Here is a 23533-nt window from a genome sequence, read left to right as displayed (position 1 = left end):
CTAGAGGTTTATGGCAACTTAATGGGTAGCCTCTTTCTATTTAATTTTTGGGGAATTTGGTGAGGTGCCACACACAGAAATTAGAGGACTGTGCTTAACAGGGAACCTCATCACTGAGATTGATTGTGTGTGCATCAGTCTTCTGGCACTGGTATTTCTTCCTATCAAAGGACGACCCTGTCTGATAAAACAAGGTGGGATTGCTTGATTTACAGAAAATTGATTTCTGTCTCAGAGGACCCTTGACTCTTGTTTTTCAGCGTGTTCAGAACACATACATAGTTACTTTTTTATTGTGTTATATCCCATGCAATTAAAGCAGTGTGGACTTTTCTAAAGGAGGAAAAAGTTGATCAGAAGAGCCTGAGAGTGCTGTTACAAGACAGAAAACGATACTCTGATCATGTTTTGGCTTTTTTTTTTTTCCACATTTGGGCATTGAATTTAACAACCTCTTGACTTTTTCTTCTTAATCAGGACTACAGATTTTTTTTTTTGTTCAATTAAAATAGTGTCTTGGAGTTACACAGCTTCAGAAAGGTCATATTGTAGAGCCTTATGCAGAGCAACTCTCAGTTGATTCTCCATTCATTAGCTCTGCAGAAGGACTTTTTCCTTTTAAGATAAGAAAGAAGTCAGTGGCACAAAGTTGTTTCCCTTGTCTTCTGATTCCAAGTTTGTTTTGCCCATAGCATGCAGCTTGTAGCATTTTCTACATGCAATCTCTGTGATATATTCTTTTTTGTTTTCTGTTTTCTGCCAGAAAAGCTTTACAAGTAGTCATGATATCTCCATCACGGGGGTTTCTCCTTCAGTCCAAGCTCCTTCAGGAGTTACTTTGCACTTCTGGGTCACCACTGGACAGTGTATTCATGGTTTCAGGAGCAGCAGTCCCACCCCACTTGCCTTCCCATGGCCAGATTTCCTGGAGAGGTTGGGTGGTGCTGGGTAACTTGTGTTCCTGCCTGAGCTACAACCTTGGGGGTATGAGGGAGACTCGAGTTTGTTGCCTCCCAGCCTCAGGAGCTGTTCTTTAACCAGCTGTCTATGGTATTTTAATTTAGGGCTCAGCCCCATTCAATCCCAGATACAAGATCTCTATAGGAAATACTCATCTTTCATTTGCTTTGAATGTGTCAAAATTATGATGGCTAATGTAAGTCCAGGGAGTCTTTTAGACTTGGGAAGATGAAAAAGGCACAAATGTTTAGCCTATGGCCTTATCACAAGCAGATTTAAAAAAAAAATGATTTACTAGGTTTTTTATAGGAATGTGAAACATGGCTTTTGCTTTTAACCTCTATTGGTCAGAATTTTTTCATTATTAGATTAATTCACTTTAGAATTTTATAACATGGCAAAATAATGCATGGCTAGAACATTCAATTTTCAAATTTAACTCTCACAGGGAATTAATGAGTAAAGGCCTCAGCAGAGCTATGAATCTGTTTATTTTTGCAAGGTAATAGGAAGTGCAGTCAATATTTTTGCTTTGCTTGTGCAATTTTGATTAGCAGGTTTCAGATGTGGATTACCTGGACTTGACAATAATAGTTTCTGTCTTTTGCCAAGTTTTTGCCCAGGTTCATTTGGCTCGACTTCTGTCATCCAAAGCAAATGGAAAATTTCAAATACAAAGTATGTCAGAGATCAAATTGCTGGGAAATGTGTAATTTTACATGAAGGAAAACCTGCTGTGACAAATATCATCAGTAAAATGACATAATATGGATAAAATGGTGTCAATATGTAAAATAACAGTATTTACTAAAATGTAATGGGTTGATATTCTTGGCTTGATTGCAAACATTTTTCATAATACTTCCCTTGATTCATTGCAATAAGGATGCATTTGACTACACTGTACATGTTGTTTATCACATTTATTTACCACTTCTGGCAGCCAGAGATATCAGTGACATTTAACTGACATGGGGAGATCAACGAGAAATATATCCTCTTCCAAGTAAATGTACACTGTATTTAGCATAAGATAAAATCCTCTGAAGTATGAGTCCTTAATTCACTGTGTTTGCCCCAGAGCTTTGGTGCAGTTCCTGGTAAACTCACAGGTATGAAATGATGGACCACAGTAGAGGAGCAGGTTTACTTTGGTTTCCTGATTTGTTATGTTTTCTCACTTTTACTTTTCTCATTCTCTGGTGTGGGATTGAGCAAGTGGCTGTGTGGGGCTGAGCTGCAGGACAGGGTTAAGCCATGACACCAGTGCACAGAGATCCAGGAATTCTTGTTTTCCATTGCTCCCAGTACAGGGAGAAACTGGAGCCAGAGAAACACCTGTGAGTCCTTCTTTGCCCTAAAACACAGTGAGGAGAGGGGCATGACCTCGACTTTGGGACAGATCTCTCACCCCCCGTTCTAGCCACAGCCCACAATGCTACAGAACAAATGGCCCTTTAAACATTTTGGTTTCATTGGATTGCCGTTTTCTTCTGAAAACCAGAACATTTCTGGCTCACTGTAGTCCCTACTACAAGCTCAGTTTGCTAACTTTATGCAAAACCAGTAGGAAACTCGATACCTGCTGCAAATTACTTACCCTCGAATGTAATACAGTGTGTAGTGACATGAATTCATCTCTTAATATGCTCTGCGGTGCTGAAAAATGCTTCAGATGCCTGAATATAGCATTGCAGCAAGTTCTGTTGACAAAAACATATTGCTCTTCTCATATTTAATCTAATACTTGCTCTGTGACAGAAGGTTGCTTTTTCAAGCTGTGAATCTTCCTGGACTGGAAGATACAAAAAGAATACTTTTACTGGTCTCCAAGACCTGCCAATAAATCAATAATAATTTGATTTATTTTCCTGATACATTTGATCAATGAAGTGGAAAAATTCACGAAGTTTCTGTTTAGAATAAATCATCTTTTCAAGAGCCTGAAAATTCACTAAGTTTCCGTTAAGAATAAACCATCTTTCCAAAAGCCTGACCTTTCTGATGAGAAGATATTTTATCCTATCAGAATTTTCTGTATAAGTGCAGTCCAAGTGTTCTCAATCAATTGCAGTAGTTTTCTAATTTAATGGACCATTGCTGGGTCAATGTCACGTTTGTAACCATTGCCTGAAGATGTTTCTTCCTCTTGTCATCAGAGGAAGAAGTTAACTTCATAATATTTACATGGTTTAATATTTTAATTTTTCTTGTAGTAACCCCAGACATTTTACTCCAGAAAAAAACCTGGGAATGTTATTTTCTCTTCTGACTGTGGAGGTGAGGACTAGACCTGATGAAGTGTTTGAAAATTCTGTGCCAATTGCTACAATATGCCTTGGGGTTTTTTGTTTGTTCCAGCACTCTCTTAGTTTTAATAAATTGGATAAGACTTCTCAGAGCATGACTGGTAGAGTAGCTCCATCTGCAATATATCTTGAAATGCCATTGCCCTGGGAATCCCCTGGATCCTAAACAACTCCCTAGCAAGCCCCCTGTGATGCAGCATTGGCAGCTGCTCTGGTTTTGCTCTCCTGATTATAGGTTTGTTACAGCACAGAGGCTCAGGGATACTCCAGGAACTTTGGATAGATAGCAGTGGGAAAGTTTCTAGCGCAGCCTAGTACAGATCACTCATGGCTTCCTAATACCAATAGATTTGTCCTTGGAAACAGAGGCTTAATATTTATTTTTAACGCATGCTTGCATTACTCTTCCAAATATTGGGGGTTTTCCTATTTATTTATCTTATTTTTATTTAGAAAAAAACCCAAACCCAGAATGTGTTTAACAATCCTTCTTAGTGTTTTGTGCCGTTAATTATTGGAAAAGCAATGGTTTCTCATAAGTCTCTGGAATGTTTGACTGTGTTTTGTGTTTTTGCTGAGAAGGGCCCAACAAAGCAGGGCCTTAGATACCCTGTGGGCATTCCTTGTGCCACAAAGCTGTGTGAATATGGTGCTCTGACACAGAGCAAATACTGTGGCTGTCACCAGGCATGTTAGTTCAGGTTAGTGGGACAAAAGGTCTTCTGGCTTGGGCAGGCTCTTGTCCTGCTGGCTCAGAGGATGGATGTGGCCTCAAATAACTCTGTTATTTGTTAACTCTGTATATCTGTCTCTGTTTGCTTTCAATAAATCCTTTTGCAGATTTATTGTGGTCAAAAGATATGAGTGAACTTAAAAGCACATAAAGATCTGCAACGTGTTGGCAGATGGAGTGTGAACTATTTCTACCCCAGGCAGGGAAAAGCCATATTTTGGAGCATTTTAGGGTGTAGAAGGAGATCATGGGTATTCATTGCCACAAAAGCAGATGCTATTTGGAATTTCAAACCATTTCTGCCCCTCTATTCACCAGCTGTGTAAATGCCATTGTCAGGTGAGGCATCTTAGTGATGTGGATGGACAAATACAACCAGATGAAGAGGAACAAGTATTCATGTAGCTGGAGGAGGTGGAAGGTCCTGACATGTTGGAAGGAGGAGGGACAGTGTGATATAAAGTGGGGTTTGATCAATTCTTGCAGACAGAATCTATTTAAGGCAGAGGAATCATCTGCAGCAAGCTGCCACCCCAGTAATTGGATTCCTAAAAGTCTTCCAGTTAATACAAGATGCCAGAGTGCTTTAAACTGTGGAAGTTGAAAGTCCTCGTTAGTTTATATTTTCTGTTTTCTGTTTCTGAGGGCTGTGGGGTTAAAGTACATTATTTTGACAGAAGGAGAGAGGAAAAAGTAGTGAAATTAATATTCAACACGCATATTCACAGTATCTGAGAGTAGATGATAGATGCTATGTATATGTGTGAAAGCTGGTGTCAAGAACTCATGAATTTAAACTTATGAAGGACAAGGCTTTACTCAAACACGAGTTTGTTCAGCTTTTTCCTCTGTGCTGAAGTAGTTGGGAGCAGAAAACAATTAGGATTAGTAAGTCTCTCCTCTTTCAAATTAACAGAAAATGGACAAGAGCAGCTTCCAGTGCACACCTCTCAAGTTTGCACTGAAAATTTAAATAGTCCTGAAGCGTTGTTGGGAAAGCACATAAAGGAAAAAATACTTTATCCAGTTGTTTTGCTATTTGGCTTTACAGCAGAGGGTGCTTGGTTTTGTTAGTAGTATGGATATCCAGTTGTTTTGCTATTTGGCTTTACAGCAGAGAGTGTTTGGTTTTGTTAGTAGTATGGATGGATTAGCTATTAATGCTGGAATTTTATATTATTTATTATTCATTTATAATGAATAGTAATATGAAAGTGCCAGCAGCTCTCAAAAAGAAGCAAAGGGCATGCTAGGATTTGTGAGGAAAGAGAACAAATCAGAAAGCCCCTGGTCTTAGTGTAGCTGCATCCTGAATACTGTGCCTTGTGCTGATCCCATCTCTGTAAAAATGATGTCAAAAAGAATCTTTCAACAGAAGTTTTTCTCTCAGGAGAAAACTAGATAATGCCTGTCAGGAATGTTACAGGCTTGGGAAATGCCAAGGGAAGCGATATCATAGTTTAATTTTCCCAAGGGTTTTTCTTCTACATAGATCCATAATTTATATTACCTTTGCAGGGACTTCTCTTAGTTCCCTTAGTAACTCTGGGTTTGTTTACCAATTACAGCACACAAGGATAAAGCAGTTCGATTGCATTTTAAGTCTTCCAGGTTGTCTTCCCACAGCAATTTACTCTGCTTCTGTTGTCCAGCCTCAGGATTCCCCTTAAAAATCTATTTCCTCTTTAGACTTTGTAATCCATTAATTCAATTCTGCTCTGCTGCATAAGCAAATCTCACCCAGGACCTTGCCTAGAAAGAACTGACAGGATGTACCAGTGTTAAATTCAATGTCTCATGACCAGCTAATTAAGACTTATTTTGAAATGGATTTATTACTTTTACCAAATGTTAAACTCTAACTGAAACAAGTGCCTCTATGGATAAAACGTTACTCATCAGACATAGCATTTGTTACTTGACATCAAGTTTTGAATTTAATGTGATATGGGACTAATGTTCAGAAAAGTGTTTTTGTTTCATGATTTCCTTTCTTTAGATTGCTGTCCTGCTTGGGAAAAGGATCTATCTTTTTACTATCAAACACGTATTAAGAGCTCTATTGCCTGTTTTATTGTTAGATCAATATAACCCCAAATACAGGTTTAAGGGCTTCTCCTACTATAAAAGAGGAATTTCCATATCCATAAGGATATGGAAATATATGCAAGATATGCAAATGCAGAAGAAGTGAAGAATGTTGGAGAGCTGTGATAGCTCTGTGGTAGGCTACAGCATCTCGTAGAGTTGTCACTGCCAGGGAGCCCATCCTTGTTCCTGAGATCATGTTGGCAGCTGCCTTCTGGTCTGTGGCATTGGTACCTTACAATAACCTGAGCCTGTTTGAAAGAAGTTCTGTCTGTAAGAGTTCTGAGAAAAATCTGGGAACTCTTTTGGGCAGCTGATTTCTGAGCTGCAGACTGGGCTTCAAAGAACTGGCCAGCACAACAAAGTCAGCGGGAGAGTTGTAGACCCTAAAATCTCTCAGTCTGGAGGTTGCAAATGTATGATAAGCCATGTTCTGCTTTGTGTATGCTGCAGTAAGGGAGTGCTGTTGCTTCTATAAAATGAAACTGTGATATGTGTGCAACGGGAGACTTGTCCCCAGCCACTGCAGAATGCAGCTTCTCACCTCTGCCAGGTGTGCAGAGCTCTCTGCTGTCATGGGCTGGCAGGGATGCTTTCATCCCTTCTCTAGGGGCTGTTTTTGTGTCTGTCCCCTTATTTTTGCCTTTGACCCAGTCCTTTTAAACCTACATTGTGCCATGTTTCAGAGTAGATCCATCTCTAAAGCCTTGCTAGTAACCTGGAGTTGAGGAAAGTCCATTTTCAAAGTTGTAGATGTAGGGTTACAGTCATTTATGTTGGAAAAACCCTCCCAGATCATCAAGTCCAACCTGGAACTGCCAAGCCCACCACTAAACCATGTGCCCAAGTGCCACATCTATGTGTCTTTTAAAGCCCTCCATGGATGGTGACTCAACCACTACCCTGGGCAGCCAGTGCCAGTGTTTGACAACTCTTCTGCTGAATATGTGTCTTAGAGCAAACAAATTCCAATTTGTTATTCATTGGCAGCAGTGATAAGAAAGGAAGAAGCAGCAATAAATTGATAAAGCAGTAATAATCCTGGATACCTCCAAAATAAGAAAAATTAGATTTTTTTTTTTTGTTTTGTTGTTGTTTTACTTTGTTCCATTCTTGATGTTTTTGTGTTGGGCAGTAAATTGCCACTGCAGATCATGCCTCTGACTGTATTTCAGTTGTAAGAAACCTGGACCTGAAAGAAGTGTGATTATCTGGAGTACTGGAGTGACCTGGCTGCAGAATGTGATAGCACTCTCTGATCTCACTTCTGCAGTCAGAATTACTAGATTTGTGTGATGCCTTCAGCTATTACACGGACATTAAAGCCTTTTTCCATCATTTGATAACTTTCCTGATGGGCAACATAAAAGACAAGCAGAACTAGTTTTGCCCACAGGACTGCTATAAAATGCTGGAACTTTGCTGTACTTCCACTCTCTGTGCTTGAAAAAACGTGTTTGGAGACCCCTTTGCAAAATAAAGTTACAGGTTGGGCTCTGAACTCTGAACTACTGATAAGTATTCCTGCACTCACTTCCTTCTGTTAAAGACACATGATTCCTCTGTGTGGAAAGATTATAGACATAATGATTTTCTTAACTTCATCAAACTATTCCTTTTAATAGTTTCCAATCTGGAAAGGGCAGTTACTATTTTGGTGAAAGGAATCTAGAGATGACGCTTGGATTGAGTCAGAGAGGAAGGGGGGAAAGGACAGGAAATGAGCTACAGCAAAAGCCAAAAATCCATACAAGATGTTTGTGCTGGGGGTAGGCCTGTCATACACAGATATTGACATCTTTGTAAATCCAAACAAATGTCCCTTGCCTGAGAAAGATTGCCTATTAGTTTCTTCAGTTAACAGTGAGGGAAAGCTGAGAAGTGAGATAAGAGCTTTTAAATGTGAGGCAGTTGAGCCTGAGAACAGCACCTCATCTCAAGGACAAATAAGGAATGTCTTCTGCTGCTCATAGGGGCCCATCCTGATAATGTGCCGGGGCTGAACAACCTTACTGATTAAAGTGCAATTTTGTTGTAGTGAGTGCAAGCAAGAGGTGTCACTCCTGCAATAACAAGGTAAAGAGCACAAACACAGCCCTGTTGAGGAGCACTGTGGACACACAGGGTAAAGAGAGAGGTATTCAAGCAAAGGGGAAAAGTGAAGGAGGAAAACACCAGGGATAGAGAAATGGGCTTAGTAACAGTAACAAGAAATATCTGTCTGTGCTTCCCTTCTGGGGAAGAAAGTGGGGAGAAAACCCATTAACATTAGAAAGCATTTAATGTTAGATTCTGTTAAAAAGGGGATTGATCCACTAATCTTCCCAAATGGACACTGATAGATGAAAGTGTCTCTGGACAAACCTTAGAGGTTTTTGTGCAAAAAGGCAGCTCTGACTTTCCTTGTCAGGACTGTAGCAAATGGATTTCAGTGGTTTGTATTTGAAAGAATTGGGATACATGCTTGATTGGTGGCTTCCTTTAGAGCAGTTTTGGTTCTGCAGCATTTTAGAAAATCCAGAGAACTTTATATTCATTGGATTTGAAAGCAAGTTTCAAATCTGAATTCTCATGAGTTTCTCAAGAAAATGCTTTAAAGTTTTTCTTTTTTAAAAAATTATTATTTTAATTTAAGGTTTGTTCATCTCTAAAGGTCTTTTGCAGAAAAATTCTTTTGCTTACACAAGCTTCCCATGAAACCCTGGCAGACTTACTTCAGCTTGTCTGGTGGGGCTGTGGGTCACTGTTGACACCACTGTGGTCCAGGTCCAAATCCTGACACATTCAAATGCAGTCAGAGCTCTGGACAAAGCAGAACTGGGAGAGCAAAGTGCTTCATTTACTTGAAAAACCACCTAAGCTTTCCAGAAGATTATTACTCATAATTTTGCTCCTGCAGGAAATAAGGCATCTTTAAGGCTTTATTCTGATTCAGAAATATTTTGAAATATCAGAATTGCTCTCAGAAAAAAAGTTACCAGCTTTGTCTGGAAGCCAGTGATATTTGTCTGTATGCTTTATCTCTCTGCATTTGGCATAGCTTTGAGCTGGATATATTACTTGATTTTTAATCTTACTATTATATAAAATATTACCTTAAAAACTGATAACTTTCCAGTAGTTCTTTCCAATCAGTACTTTGCTTAGACTGGCTTTGTGCTTGTCACGGGGCATCAGCCTTGTACAAGCTTATGTTGCCCTAAAAAGCACCTTCATACTGTTTTGGCCTTGCAGAGAAAGGCTGGTTAGGGTATAGTTTGTGGGAGAATCAGTGGAATAAAGGAATGGGAAATTCCTTTAAGGAATAAGGAAAGGAATAAATAATAGTACATCAATCGGATGTACTATTCTTGAGAAAGGTTATAAGGGGTGATGGAAGCACAAGAAGGGCTCTGTCCTGAGAATTTTCTTTGATTTTCTTTTTAAAAAGAAAAGCTCTAAATGCAAAAAAGGCATTTCCTTGTTCTCATGAACATTTCCTTCCTTGGTAACTGTTTCCAAGCCGAATTGTTGATGAAAACCAAATCAAAAGTCACTCCGGTCTTTGAAATCCCTTGACAGCTTTTCCTCTCCTGTTTTAAAGCCTGTATTGATGGATTGATCAGTCTGGTTAATGCTTTTTTTGTAGTAACTCCAGTGCCAAGAGGTCTCATGCTGGAGTCAGTGGCCTGAACATGCAGGGGCTTCTAGAGCAGGGGCAAACCTCTGTCAGAGACCAGACTGCCAGGAACATCGGGCCATGCCAATTAATTCAAGTGTTTGCCTCTTGCTGCTCCCCTGTGCCAGTGTCAGCAGCTCATGTACAGCAGCACCAGAGGAGGTGTTGCACAAATTCTCCAGTGCAGGGAGATTGTAGGGGTTTTATTTTTGCCTTGACTGCTTCAGCTCCATCTGTGTTTCCTAGAGGAAATCTGCAGCTGTATGGATGTTTGCAGGAATTCCTTGGCAGCATGCAGTCAAACACCAGCCAGGGAAGCACACTTTGGATGGAGGAATGATCCCATCTCTCTGAAATTACTTGTTTCCTTAATCTCATGGTACTGGATCCAAAAGGACACTCAGAAGGAGAAAAAAATTGGTGGCTAGCAATGTTTCTGCTTTGGTTTAAGTGAAGAGGTTACTAAAAAAAAAAATTGTTTGGTTCTGGTGCTTTTTTGCATTGAAGTATTTAAGTACATCTTTTATTTTTCCCATTTCCAGGTGCATGGCAAGCATTTTGAATTTAGTGCAAAAATGTATCTTTTTTTCTGACATGCAGATGTGCACGTGAAAGTGAGGGTTTTGATATTCTAGAAGTTAAGGTGAGAGCATGTTAAATAAAGAGAAATTGTATTTGACTGTGGATGAGTGAATTTGCCTCAAAGCTATTGTATTGTATTGTTTTTAAAACAAATTTCCCTTTTCTGAAAGCTAGATTTTAAAAAGAACCTTTACCATCTTCTTAGTCCATGTTTGCAGCCAACTCAAAATTATTCCCAAAACAGACACTTGTAAAACAGCCCAGGGACCTTACAAAAGGGAGTAAAGAACTTGTTTCTGTCCAAATTCGGGTAATACTTGAATTTACTGTTATTAAGGTGCCAGAGTTATGTGGTAGCAGAAATCTCTGACAGCACCATGGCACAGCAGAAGTCATGACCACCTGCTTCAAAGGTGACTGTACTTTTAACCTCTGACCAAGGATTTCTGGTGGACAGCGTGACCCAAACTCTTGCATGTCAGGAAGTCTCCCATGTGAAATGTTTTTTAGGAGAAATAAAGTTTGCAATGATGTAAAGCTATAAATTAAAAAGCAGAATTTGATTAAAAGTGAATGAGGCAAACAAGTCTCAGTCTCTGTGTGCCCAGGGTCTCCTGAAAGCCAGGTTATGGGAATTTTATTGCACACGGAGGGGAAGCTGCTGGTGTTTGAGTTGTGCCATGGCCTCAGTTTTCAAGAAATGTGAGAGCAGGACTCGAGACAAGCACTGCTCCACAAAAAACTACCTGTTGCTACTCCTGAGTGCAAATTCCAGGCACTCACAATTCAAAATGCACATAAAACCCTGCAGCATAGCTGGTACCCTCTTTGCAGCCCAAAAGTGTTGTCAGACTCACTGGGAAGTGAGTTGTTTGATGTGATGTTCTACTATCCCTGATAAAATCAAACATGAAATTCTGTATTTACTGACTGTCCAGCTTCCCTGAGCTTAAACACTCAGCAGAGAAATGAGGTTTAAGTATTTGTCTCTAGTTGTATTTGTGTTCTGTATAATTGTGGAGATTAATTGACAGTCTTCTATCCCTTTGGGGACATTTCACCTGCTGCCTTTGGGCAGCAGGGATGGGTGATGGGCATTTTGAGTCCCCCCACAATTGTTTCCTATGGTAAAGAGTGTGTGTGATGTCTGTTTCCCATCTCTGAAAAGCCACAAGTCTTTGAAGTTGTAGAGAACAAAGCATTCTGGGATGTCAGCAGAGAATTCAGGACACGGGGACATGGGGGAAATCTTTAACCAGACTGGAGTTTTGCTGAGAACTCCCCAGTGCTCCAAACTGAGGCTTAAACTGACACCAACATTTTATTGTGGTATGCCATTTGTTTTTCTTGGTGGAAAATACATAAAACTGAGGAGGCAAAGCATGGAGAAACAAGTATGATACTAAATATATTAATGCCTACTATAGAAGCAGCTTTCCTTCCTCGGGATTAATTTTACTGAGAAATGAATGTGAAACACTTGTGAAATGAGTCATTCAATTTGTCAGTCCTAAATTAGTTGGCTTAACTTAAGAAAGTACATTTTCTGTTTACTAATGTAACTATAGCTATGAAGAATGTGGCTAAAGAAGCCTCTGTGATGTTACTGGTGGCTAATTTGGAAAACATTTCTACATGTGACTTCCATACACATCTCTGCTGGGAGGGGAAATGAAAACCTGATTGTGCAAGCCCTTCCTTGTCTTGGCATACTTGAATGGACTGAGGAATATACTCAACTTTGAGAGGAAAAATTTCCCAGCTGTGCTGAGTAACCCTAATGTGCTTCCAGTAGTCTTCCAAAGTGTTACTCACTGGGCTTATTTAGAGGTACATCACTCATTCTTGCTTCCCAGGCAGAAGTGGCTGCTTGCACAGAAGTCAAACATAATTGTTCATATATGGTTTTATCTCTTCTGAGGTAATAATCAGTGTTGAAGAAGCCCTGGCAATAAATGCTGACCATTGCTGCAGAAGGCCAAGGTCTTCTTGCTCCTTGCACTTTGGAACTGGAGAACTTAATAAAGAGGAAAGGATGAAAGAGGGCAATAATGCTGCTGTAGTTTTCTCTTTTTCCTGCTCTGGAAGAAAGGGCATCCAAGGTGCTTTCCTTATGGCTTTGGAGTCACAGAAGAAAGGCAGTTTGAGCTGATAATTGATTTTTCTAGTGAACAGAAGGCCAAATAGTGACTCATGGGCTAAATCCTGTTTGCAAAGCAATCTTCTGACCTGAGAAAATGACAAATGACTGGTGGCTGTGTGACTTATAAGCTCCTCAGCACAGAGAAGTAGCATTGCTGCCAGTCCAGAGTGGTTCACAGAGCTTCTACTCCTGAAATAAGAAAGGTCCAGTCTTGTTTAAGCAATGAATCCCACTTTCTAGGATGATTGACAGCTACCATGGCATGGAAATAAACTGCCCTGGCATCACTGCAGGTTTTAGTGCAGGTCACAGGTCCTGTAAGAACCTTGTCAATCATTGCACTCAATGGTGCAGTAATGAACAAAATCAAAACAAAAAATTCTATCAAAGTATTAGTATTTAAAATGATTGCTCCTAAAAATCACTTATGTGTAGAAGCAGAAGCAACAAAGCTGCTTTGAAATGGTTAAAATAAAACCAAAACCAACGTGCAGTAACTGCAGTGATGGACAGAGCAGGAAGCTGAAGGGTAGAAGAGGCTGCAGGCATTGCAGGTGCACCCAAAGCTAAGGAGCACAACGCCGAGGGGAGGGGAATGTGCAGCAGCAGACCCAGTACCAAAAGCTGCTTCAAGTAAGTTGTCTGCATGTGCCTGATTTTACAAGCTCAAGCTGTAAGTGACAAAACCAAAATAAGCTCTGTTTGTTATGAATCATTATTGACTACATGATTTATAGTGTAAGTAGCTTGTGCAAGTGACTGCAGGTGCAGGTGGTTTTTATATTGCCTTTCTCACTGATTGGAATAAGGTCACTTTGTCTATGTGTGACATTGGTTTGGATTAATTACAAATTTTCCATACAGTATATCATGCTTGAAATGCAGTGTGGTAAGACTTTTGGAGGTGGAATGATTAACACCAAAGAATAGCAAAGTTAAAGGCAGCTTTTTCATTTCCATCAACAAAATCACACCCTTCCTTGTTCTTCTGCTTGGCTAGTGCATGTGGGTGGCCTGGAATTTGAGAAAACAATTTTGGAAATGAAAAAATGTCAAGTATTGATTCTAAACCTGGGTGTTGCTGCTGTGTATTGCTGTGGTTGTTGGGCAGGTGAGAGTGGTATTGGGGAATGCAACATGAAATGAGAGGGGCCAGGGAACTGGTGCACCAGGTTGTCCATTCCTTCACACATCTGAGTAGCTCCTCTTTTCTTCAGGCCATCTCATCTCCCTACTACAGCAGTATTTCAGGAGCTTCAGGACTTGTGTCCTTTTAATTTTTTTTTCTAGCAAGAAAAAAGGAACAGGTCCTTATTTTTATTCCTGACAACAACAACAAAAAAATTGGAAGTTTTGAGATGACTGGAAAAATAAAACAGTGCACTATCATAAAGCACTTTTTTGCAATGCTTCTCTCAAGTATCGTAGAATCACAGTATTTCATTTTGTCATTTCCAAAATAAAACTGTTACTTCTTCAGGTTGGGTTCAGTGTTTGTTGTATAACAGTTGTTTAGCATCAATGCACCAAAAAATCCATGTAAGCCGTTCAAGGTATCAGAACTTCTAGAAAGGAAAACTATTACTAATTGTGGACTTTTCCCAACCTACATAAATTCTATTTTTGAATATATTCAACATAATTGCTCATTATGTAAGTATGTTAAAATGTACAACACCCTTACCATGTCTTCCTTCATTGAGTGTCATGCTGTGAATTACAAATCTGTTAATGTAGAAGTGTAACTTGCACATTCCAAATGCAAAGATCTATTTTCTGTTCCAAGTCTGTTATGAGACCATCTGTGATTGCCAGTTTGTAAGAAGTGGATAGGAGCAATACGAGCTTGCATGCAGGTTGTACATAAACTCTGCACTCTTTCTAACTACTGTAGCATGCAGTTTGTCAGCTTTAGAGAACATCGACCAACTTTTTGTCTTAAGTTATGAAAATTTATGCAGTATTTATGTTCCAAAGCTTTTTCATAATTGCTTTCTGACTAAGAAACCATTAAGAGCCCAAATTATAAAAATCATAATTAACTGGGTATGTGGTATTGCTGTCTAGCAGTGATCTCTTTATGCAAGAGATGTGGTCTGCTTTACAAATGAGGATTTAGTCATCATCTATACCAGGTTAATACAGGGGAGAGGCTCCATCACTGCAGGTTAATCAGGTGTGATGGGGGCTTTTTGGCACTGGGGCTGTCTCAGCAGGCAGTGCAGTGCTGTGCTGCTGTGTGGACTCAGCCAGCACAAACCCAGCTGTGAAGCAGAGGAGTCCTGGGCTGATGGAGAGCTCTGTGTTCAGTCCCCTTTTCTGGGTGTGCAAGAGGTTTGTTGGCTGTACTGGGACTGCTGCTTTGTGTAACCTACTTGTGGTGGAAGTGTTGTCAGCCAGGCACTGACATCAAACTGCTGAGCCATCAGAACTTGCAGAGAAACTGGCATTTCTCCTCCTTTGCAGGACAGAATTATTCTTTTCAGGGTGGCGATTGTGCAGTGGTTCTCTGAGCCAATCCACGGGTACAAATGTGTTGCTTCTGTCAGCTGGTACTTATTTTATGGGTTTTTTTCTCCCCTTTCACCAAATGACAAAGCTGCAATGATGCTATGGATTGGCTTGGACTTATGAAAGTCACAGTACATGGCATGTTTTAAAGCAAAGGGTGTAGGCTGGCTCACTGCTGTTGCCTACAGTCCAGCATGTGTGTTTCAAGGGAAGACCAAGGAATTAACATCTCCAGTGCAGCTACATGGAAATATTTGAGTTAAAGTATGTTTTTGCAGAAGGATAAAGTCAGGTGATTACAGAACACTTGCCTGACCTGCCAGCTGGTAGAAGCACTGTGTTTCTCTCCAGCATCTCCATTCAGCTGCAAGAGGTCTCTTGTTGCCTATCAGAGTTCTAATTTTGCTGGGGAAAAAAATGAAAAATGTGCGTCAATGGTGCCATAGTCTAAACTATTATGAACTGCAGGGTTTTTTTAGCATTTCATAGTCAGTGTGGGTTACCACAGATAATAATAGTATCCTCTGCACTGTGCAAGATTGTTCTCAAATTTTAATGGCTGTTTTGATCTTATTGGGAGTTAGCAAAGAAGCTCAGTGTGGGCTAAGTGAGGTAAAGATGAATTTAGGATGCATTTTTTTTGAACATTTAACCAAACTTCCACTCAACTTTTTTAAGGATTAAGAAATCTGACCTACCACCCCCTAACTCATCTGTCCATCCAGCAGTAGCTCTTCTCATCTGTGGGTGCAGTATTTTCTCTGCCCACACCTCAGAAATCCACAAATGTTTGAAACATTGATACATTTCCCTTGATGTATTTCTTTCTTTCTTTCTTTCTTTTTTTTTTAAAATAATCAAATTAACTCCTGAGCTCTTCATTATATCCTGACAGTGGACCCATCTTCAGAAGCAACTATAAATTATGCATCTATTTTAACCTTGTTTCCCGAGGCAATTAAATTTTTTTGGAGACATTGTCAGTCTGTCCCTCTGTGTTCACCCAACAACTTTTTAACCTGTTGTCAGATTACTGTAAAACCTGACAGAGAGATGGATATTCAATTTACAAAATCTGGAGTAATTCCATGAAAGCAGATGGCTAATTAAAGGAAAGCAACCCAATTAGTGTCCGTAAGGAAAATGTTTCATCGTGTGCTTAGCACTTGAGTTCATGGAATTTACATGAAATACCCCAAATATAACAAAGCTTTTATTAGTGCCAGCACTGTGTTACACATTATGGAGTCACAAACCTACCAGAACTGTTAGTTCTGCAACTCATATTTTCCTGTTGCCATTAACTATTTTGAGGAAAACAACCAAAACTAGTTTGGAAATTGATTTAAAATTTGTATTTCTAGACCAACTACTTCTTTTACACCATTATTTTTGTATTATTATAGTAAAATATGAGGCACAGTGTGCCCTGGCAGCCAGGAGGGCCAACTGTGTCCCAGCCTATTTGTGATATGGATTACAGCTTGATTATTTGAAAAAAAAAAAAATCATAATTAGTCATTATAATTCCTTACATTTTGTTACATCTCATTATTTTTCTTTTTTCCCCCTCTCTCCTTATGAAAGAAATAATCTTGTGTTTTTATTCCACACTGCCCCAAACCAGCATCATCCAGCACCTGTGCTTTTCCAGAATGCTTCAGTGAAAGTTGTGCAGCGAGGCCACTGCGGTTTAAAGGCCTTTGAAAGTGTCTGTAAAATTACAAGGCATCACTTCTGGTACAGCAGCAAAGATCCATTTTGTCTGGCAAACACTGGGTAGCAGAAAGGGAGGAAGGCTTGTACTTGTAGTGTGTGGTTCCAGTGCTGCTGTTTGAACCGAGTCTCATTATATTTCTGTGACTGCTCCTGTCTCCACTGAGCTGCCTTCAGCTAGATCCCAACTAAGGAGATGTCAAAGTTAAATTAGTTCCTGTAATTAGGATGCCCAACCTCGCTGGTGGAACAGCAGCTAATGCCTGAGGATTGTAAAAGCATGTACCAGTTCAAGAAACAAGTTTCTTGATAAAACTGCAAATTGTTCCTGTGTCAGGGAGTGGAGCAGAGCCCGGGGGGTATCAGTGCGCTTCGCTGTTGGGCTGTTCTGACCAACAAACTACTCAGAAAAGGGTGAGCTTTGAAGATGCTCTGTGGAGCTGGGATTGCAGTTTTGCTGATCTGATTGGTGTTTCCTTGACAATAGGTATAAAATTATATCAGAAGCCATGGTTTACTCCAGTTTTGGAATATATCATGGTATAAGATCAAGATGATGCTCTTTATTGCCACTGAAACAAAAAGAAGTCTTTTGCTTAGTGATTAATCTCTCCAAAGAGGTTCCCAGAAACATTCACGTGCATGCTATTATTTTACTGGCATGGTTCTTGTTGGGTAGAGGTAGTCTTTGCTGTGCTGTAGAGAGCTACATCTTAATATTGCCTTTTCTTTTGGGAAGGCAAATTCTAGGTATTATCAGACTGTATCTCCTGGAATTCACCTGATAGAGTGTGTCTTTCTAGAACAACTGTAGACAAAGAAGCCTTGAAGCCTGGGAGATGATATTTTCCTGAGTTTACCAACATTCACTGTTTTAAATCTTACTGGTCTGGTGATCCTTGCAGTGCCTTGTATCTCTATTTATTTTTAAGCTTCTCATCTAAGTGATATCTTGTGATAATGAGTTTCACTATTTAATTGCACTGTGTAAAGCTGGATTTTTGTTCATCAAGTTAATAATTCACTTCGAGTGAATGTCACATTTCTCTTGAGCCCTGGGACCTGAGGAACAGAAGATAGAAGTCCAAAAATACTTTAAATTGGATAAGGTGATCTAGAAGTCAGGAGGGCAAACCTCCACAGGTGCATGAATTTGTCACCTTCTGAAGTGCTATTTAGGAAAATTTACTTTATTTGAAATTATGCAGACAATGCTTTAGCCAGCATCAGAATTCTTCTAATTATTTTGACTGATGATAATACAGTGGTGCCTCTGGGATGGAATATGAAAGCATCTTCCAGCGTCCAGTACCTGTTCCTCACTTCAGTAGCATCAATTGATCTTGACTCTTCTGGCATCAGTGGAATTGCAGCTCCTGTGTAAAATCAGAGAGTGGGAAGTTGAAACGCTCTGTTTCTGCTTTGGTTTCTTTTTAATTTTCTTTTGCCATCCTGATTACTGAATGAACCAGGGTCAGTTCTCTGCTGTTTTCATGTCCCTGTGCCAAAGGCAAAAGGAAAAAAAAGAACGAAAGTGGAAGCTGTGCTCTTTCAATTTATAATCCCTTAATTTACACTCTTTGCACGGTTTTGAAGACAAAAGGCTTCAGTGCATGAAAGTATCTTGTTCTAGGTTACTCTCCTTTTTGGGGGTTTTATTAAACAATTATGTTAATCATAGGTCTCCTGACTTCTGGTTCTTTCTCTTTTGCACCTAGCTGACAATAGTGAAGGAACAAAAAATAAGTACAGAGATAAATTTTTTACTCTCTTGATCTCTGTTTAACCTGCCATGAACGTGTGGAGGTTTTTATGACAAGTAATTATGTTTTTTTTTGTTTGGTGCTTTTTGTTTGGATTTTTCATGTCAAATAGCTATTAGCACCCTTGAGTTTGATTCTTTTCTAGATTTTATACTGCCTGTGAGGAGTTTTCATTCCCTTTTCTTCTGACAGGGTAGCACAGAAGAACGAGTTAAACTTAATCTGAGTTATTTTTGTAGTTTGAAGTGAACACACTCTCATGGAGTAATAGCAAACTGTTATGATGCTGAGATTTCTCCTGTCAGGGTGGTTATTTTAACACAAGCCATGATGGCAACAAGGACATCAAGCAAAGAGAATTTCCCATGAAGTTACCATAGCTGTATATTTTGCTCCTAACCTGCCTGCATAAAGTGCTTATTTTTTTTGGTGATATCTGCAACATGAGCCTCATCAGCTCTGAAAGTTCCTCCCTTCAGAAAGCTTGGCAGAACATTTCTTCCCACCTAATTAACAATTCTGTTGCCTCAAACTATGCATTTTGGTTCTAAAATTATGTAAATCAAGAGCACTCATATCCAGAAACCAATTTATCGTCATTGCTGTGCTCTGTGGCTGCCTGAAGGTGCAGAGAGCTGACATCTGCCTGGGCACAAGAGTTCACACAGCTTTAGAAATGCAGTTCTAAGCTGTCACAGTCTGCAGTTGTTGGGGGGACCCTAAAAGTAGCTTTACTGCAGAATCCCCCAAACTCTAATGTGGTTAGGAGCTGTACAGAATAACAGAGAAAATGAATTTTTGTTACGGGGTCTGTGAGGGATTCTCTCTTGTCTGTAGTTTTCTGAAATAGTCTGATGCTTGAGGGAGTTTGCTCCACCACATTATACTCCTCTTTTGTTGCAGAAGCAGAGGCCAGGAGCTGATGGTGGTGCCACATTTTGGATGTGTGCCCTGTGAGGTGATGTGCGGGGCAGCACCGGGGGCGGGATGGGAGGGATTACTTAGCAGGGGTTGGTTGCTCCCATTTGCTGCCATCAGGATGGGCTCAGTTCGGTGCCACCGCAAATTCTGCCGTGCCAGCCCACCTGGCTGTGCCGGGCACCGGGGCTTTGGGTGTCAGTGAGGGCTGGAGGGGACTTGGCACAGCTCCCGAGCCATGTGAAACCCCCGATGTGTTGCACCCAAGGCGCCGTGGTGAAGGACGAGTGCTAAGGTTCCTAATTCAAGCACATAAAATTTGGTCAATACCTCCCCCTTGTGCATGTGTTGTGTGGTCTCCTGCTGTGGCAGTGTCTTCCTCCTTGCTCGAGGATGAGGAGCTTCATCTGGGGCTGGACTGGGGTTTTGCAGCACCCGTGGCTGCTGATCCTGACTTACTGGGAAGGCATCAGTGATTGTGGAATTACAGGGGAAAAGGGAGGATCTTGAATACTTTTAATCTGAGCTGCAATTCCACCCAATACCCCGTGCCTGTGCTGTTTAACTACACGTTTTCAGTGTATGTGCACATGTGTCATAATGCAGTGAAACATCCTAAATAAACCAGAAAAGTATTTTGTGGTGTTTCTGCCACAGTCCTCATAAAAGGTGTTTCTCATGGTCTTATCAGGTCTGTACACAGATTTTTATTCCTTTCCCTTACTTGGCTTGCCACCATCACTGATTCCTGATGACCAGTGATTCAATGAAATGCTGAATCTCTATATCAATTCAAACATCCCGTTGTCAATAATAAACTGGCTGCATTCATGTCCAGAAGACATGTAGCCATGTAGAAATGTTCATTGTCATTCTGACTAGCATAAAATAAGCTTATGAAAGTTTAATGCAGACCTATTGCTCAGAGGAAAATCCCCCTGCTTGCATCAGGATGCTGAAATGACACAGCTGTTAGTTTATCCAGTCACCAGCTTTCTCCTTTGCCTGATAGAATTGTTGAAATCATGGCTCTGCTCTTTATTCCCTATTTCTGCTCATAAATCTTCTGTAAGTATTCCTTTCTTTTTGTTGTTGTTGTCTAGCTAGAGAAATGTATTTCCTGTCACAGCTGTTTCCAAGGAAAAACACATTTCCATTATTTGCTTATAATTTCTATTACTATGATGTGAAATGTTTGCACTTCCAAATGTGTGAAGAACAGTTGGAGATATTTGGTTCTCAGGGCTGAAATTTCGACATACCTGTTCCATAAAATCTGAAACACAGACATGTTAAAAGAAGAATGTATTCTGAAATGTAGATGTACATTTTGCGGCAAGGCTTTAAGTCAGACAATATGCACTCAAATGTTAAAGAGACTTCATTTAAAAAACATATTTGATATACCTCTGAAACACTTTCCTTTTATCTGAAACTGTCACCACATTCAAAATGAATACAATTTAAATTCCTGAGTACTTAATGTCATTACATAAGTAGAAAGTTCCAAACATGATTGTGTTTATATTGACTCTGTTTTTCTGAGGATTGGATTCACTGCGTTAAAACTTTACAGAAGAAATGAAATTTTTTTTTCCACTTACAGAGTCTTTTTTAATGACTTTTTTTGCAATGTGACATTAAGAAAAGATGTACTTTCCTAGCTGCTTTGTAAAAACTGGTTTGTTTTCTCACTCTGATCTTTCCACAAAGATCAGAGTGAGATTTGGGAAGGGCAAGAGTTAAACTGAAGTATTGGATTTTCAAAAATATGGGACAGACTGAAATACATCCCTTTGAGCTGTTCCTATGCCTTGTGTGTACCAAACCCCTTATTTCATGGAGTGCATAAATCCAGAAAAACACATTTCTGATCCCATACCAGAACACATGCGTGCTCTGCTGTCATTTCTAGAGATGTATCTCATAATTTAAACATGAATTTTAGCTTTATATCTAGCCCATTAAGGGGAAAAGTAGCATTTCATGTAGCTATTAGCTTCTCTAATGCATGGTGACACTGTGCAATTTGCATGGCAAGATGATCAGGGGTATTTTGCAATAGATTTATCTATTCCTATCCCCTCCACTGAACTTTTTTTTTTTAATTCTGTGGGGCATTTAGTCTGTTCAGAGCTAAAGAATTGCATAATTTAGGAAAAAGAAGCCTTGATGGGAAACTGCATTTCTGAGGCATATATCAGATAAGATGTTGCTGTCAGATCTTGTCATTAGATAGGAGGAATATCAGCACAAATATAAGTCTTTGTACCCCTTGACATCTATGTTAAGAAGTGTTTATGCAAGAATTAAGTTTCTGCTGCAGTGAATGGAGCTGATGTTTGTTATCCATTTATTCAAAAGTTGCCTTCTGGTTATGCTCACATCTTTGAGGAGGGCAGGTGAGACTCACCAGCAGCTGTTCTGTCTTTAGCGTTGGACTATCGATATCCTGGGGAAAAAATGTAAATGGCATGTAAATCATTCTGGGTGGAGTTCAGTCCAGTTGCAGTAAGAAGCCTGATTACTTTGTTTTGACCTTTGATAGTCTCAAATGTGGATATATTTCTAATAAAATAAAAGGATGCCTATACAGGCTTTGGGCTGCTTAACATATATTTCCTACTTCAATAGAACTGAAGCATTACAAGGACTCTACCCTATTTTTCAAATAAATAGAATTGTCCTTTTTTTTTTTTTTTTTGTCCTCTAGGCTGAAAACTCATTAATAATAACCAGCAGCACCAAGATTTCTTAACTCACCTTGACTGAGAACAAGAGACTCCAGAGTCATTAGAAGGTCTGTAGAAATGATGCAGATTTACCAGAAAATTCTTTTTCTAAGCATTACAAAATTGGATTACAGTTCCCTTTGGAAGAAATCTTTCAAATATATAAAATAATACCTCAAAGCTTCATGATGTAATTTGGTATCAAAATAGCAGAAATGAGTGAATGTCACTCTTCTTGGGAATTACTCTTCTAGAACTCAGTAACTCACAGCTAGAAATACAGACTTTACAGTTTCTTTTTAATCTCAGGCTACTGGCACCTTTAGCTTAGATGCCGCAAAATGTATCTTTCTGCAACTAGTTCAGTGAATTTCTTAAACTGTTATCCCAAATTCTAGATGTTATCTCTATCTTATTTTATTCTCAGGTCTATAACTTTATTTAGAATCACATTGTATTCTGTGAATTTTAACATGTTGTGTCTTCTGTCACTCATTTTGCCACTTCCAGTGTTCTGGTTCCAATATATCTGGTTTCCACTGCTAAAATTATGTGTCTTCAGTTGATTTGCATTCAACACTTGCCCACTTCTTAACTTTAATAATATCCCTGGCAGTGTTAGGTTTGCAGTTGGACTCTCTGGCCTTAAGGTTTTTTCCAACCTAAATGATTCTATGATTAATTCTTCATTGTGAGTAAAAGCTTGTTGCTACTATAGAAAAATGTATTCTACAGTGTTGAAATAATTTAATTGCAGGCAAATTCTCTCATTGTTTGACCTTTTGAGTTTGCAGCTACTGTGCTGATTTAATGTTCATTGTGTAGTGCAGGACAATAAATTATCACATCTTCTTCCCTGGTAAAGATATGTTATTTACCAAAGTCTACTGAAATTTATGAGACCAAAATGGCATAAGGAATTCAGTAGCTACATTTTCAATGTTTTAAAATGAATTTTCATAATTAACTTCTCACCACATGCTTGAAGGACAGGAATGAAGTAATCTTGTTGTTACTGCTAGCATGTGCATTTTACAAATATTTCTGCCTTTCTGTGGACTCTCTTTGGAATAGATTCTCTTTTTGGTTGCTCCGATAGCTTCCAGTGCTGCAATCATGGATGTAATATTCGAAGTTCACAGGGGTGTCTGTACCACAGCTGAGCTCTGATAGCCAACTCCTATAAGCACGCTTGCAAAAGGCACCAAAATCTTCAGGTCAGACCTATGGAAATTAGTAAATGTTTCAGGTGAGCAACAGCTTGTCCTTGTGGAAAGCAGCTGGTGTGGAGACCAGAAGCAGCTTGTCTGATTTGTTGTACTTAGCCCTGGTGCCATGGAGATTAAGAAAGGAACCATTTCTAAGCCATGAGGCATCAAAGCCTGTGCTTTAGCAGACTGTCCCAGCCTGACATTGCTGG

At 39.6% G+C, this 23533-nt stretch overlaps 1 protein-coding gene across 1 annotated transcript in view; it reads left to right on the top strand.

Moving 5' to 3' along the window:
• Positions 1-23533, top strand: part of HTR2C (5-hydroxytryptamine receptor 2C) — a 266502-nt gene that overhangs the window by 1174 nt on the left and 241795 nt on the right. The gene's annotated exons all lie outside the window — the stretch shown is intronic.

The sequence above is a fragment of the Corvus brachyrhynchos genome, unplaced genomic scaffold, assembly GCF_000691975.1.
Source record: "Corvus brachyrhynchos isolate BGI_N302 unplaced genomic scaffold, ASM69197v1 scaffold346, whole genome shotgun sequence".
Classification (NCBI taxonomy): Eukaryota; Metazoa; Chordata; class Aves; order Passeriformes; family Corvidae; genus Corvus; species Corvus brachyrhynchos.
Note: the sequence above shows the minus strand (reverse complement) of the source record. Positions and strands in the feature narration are given on the sequence as shown.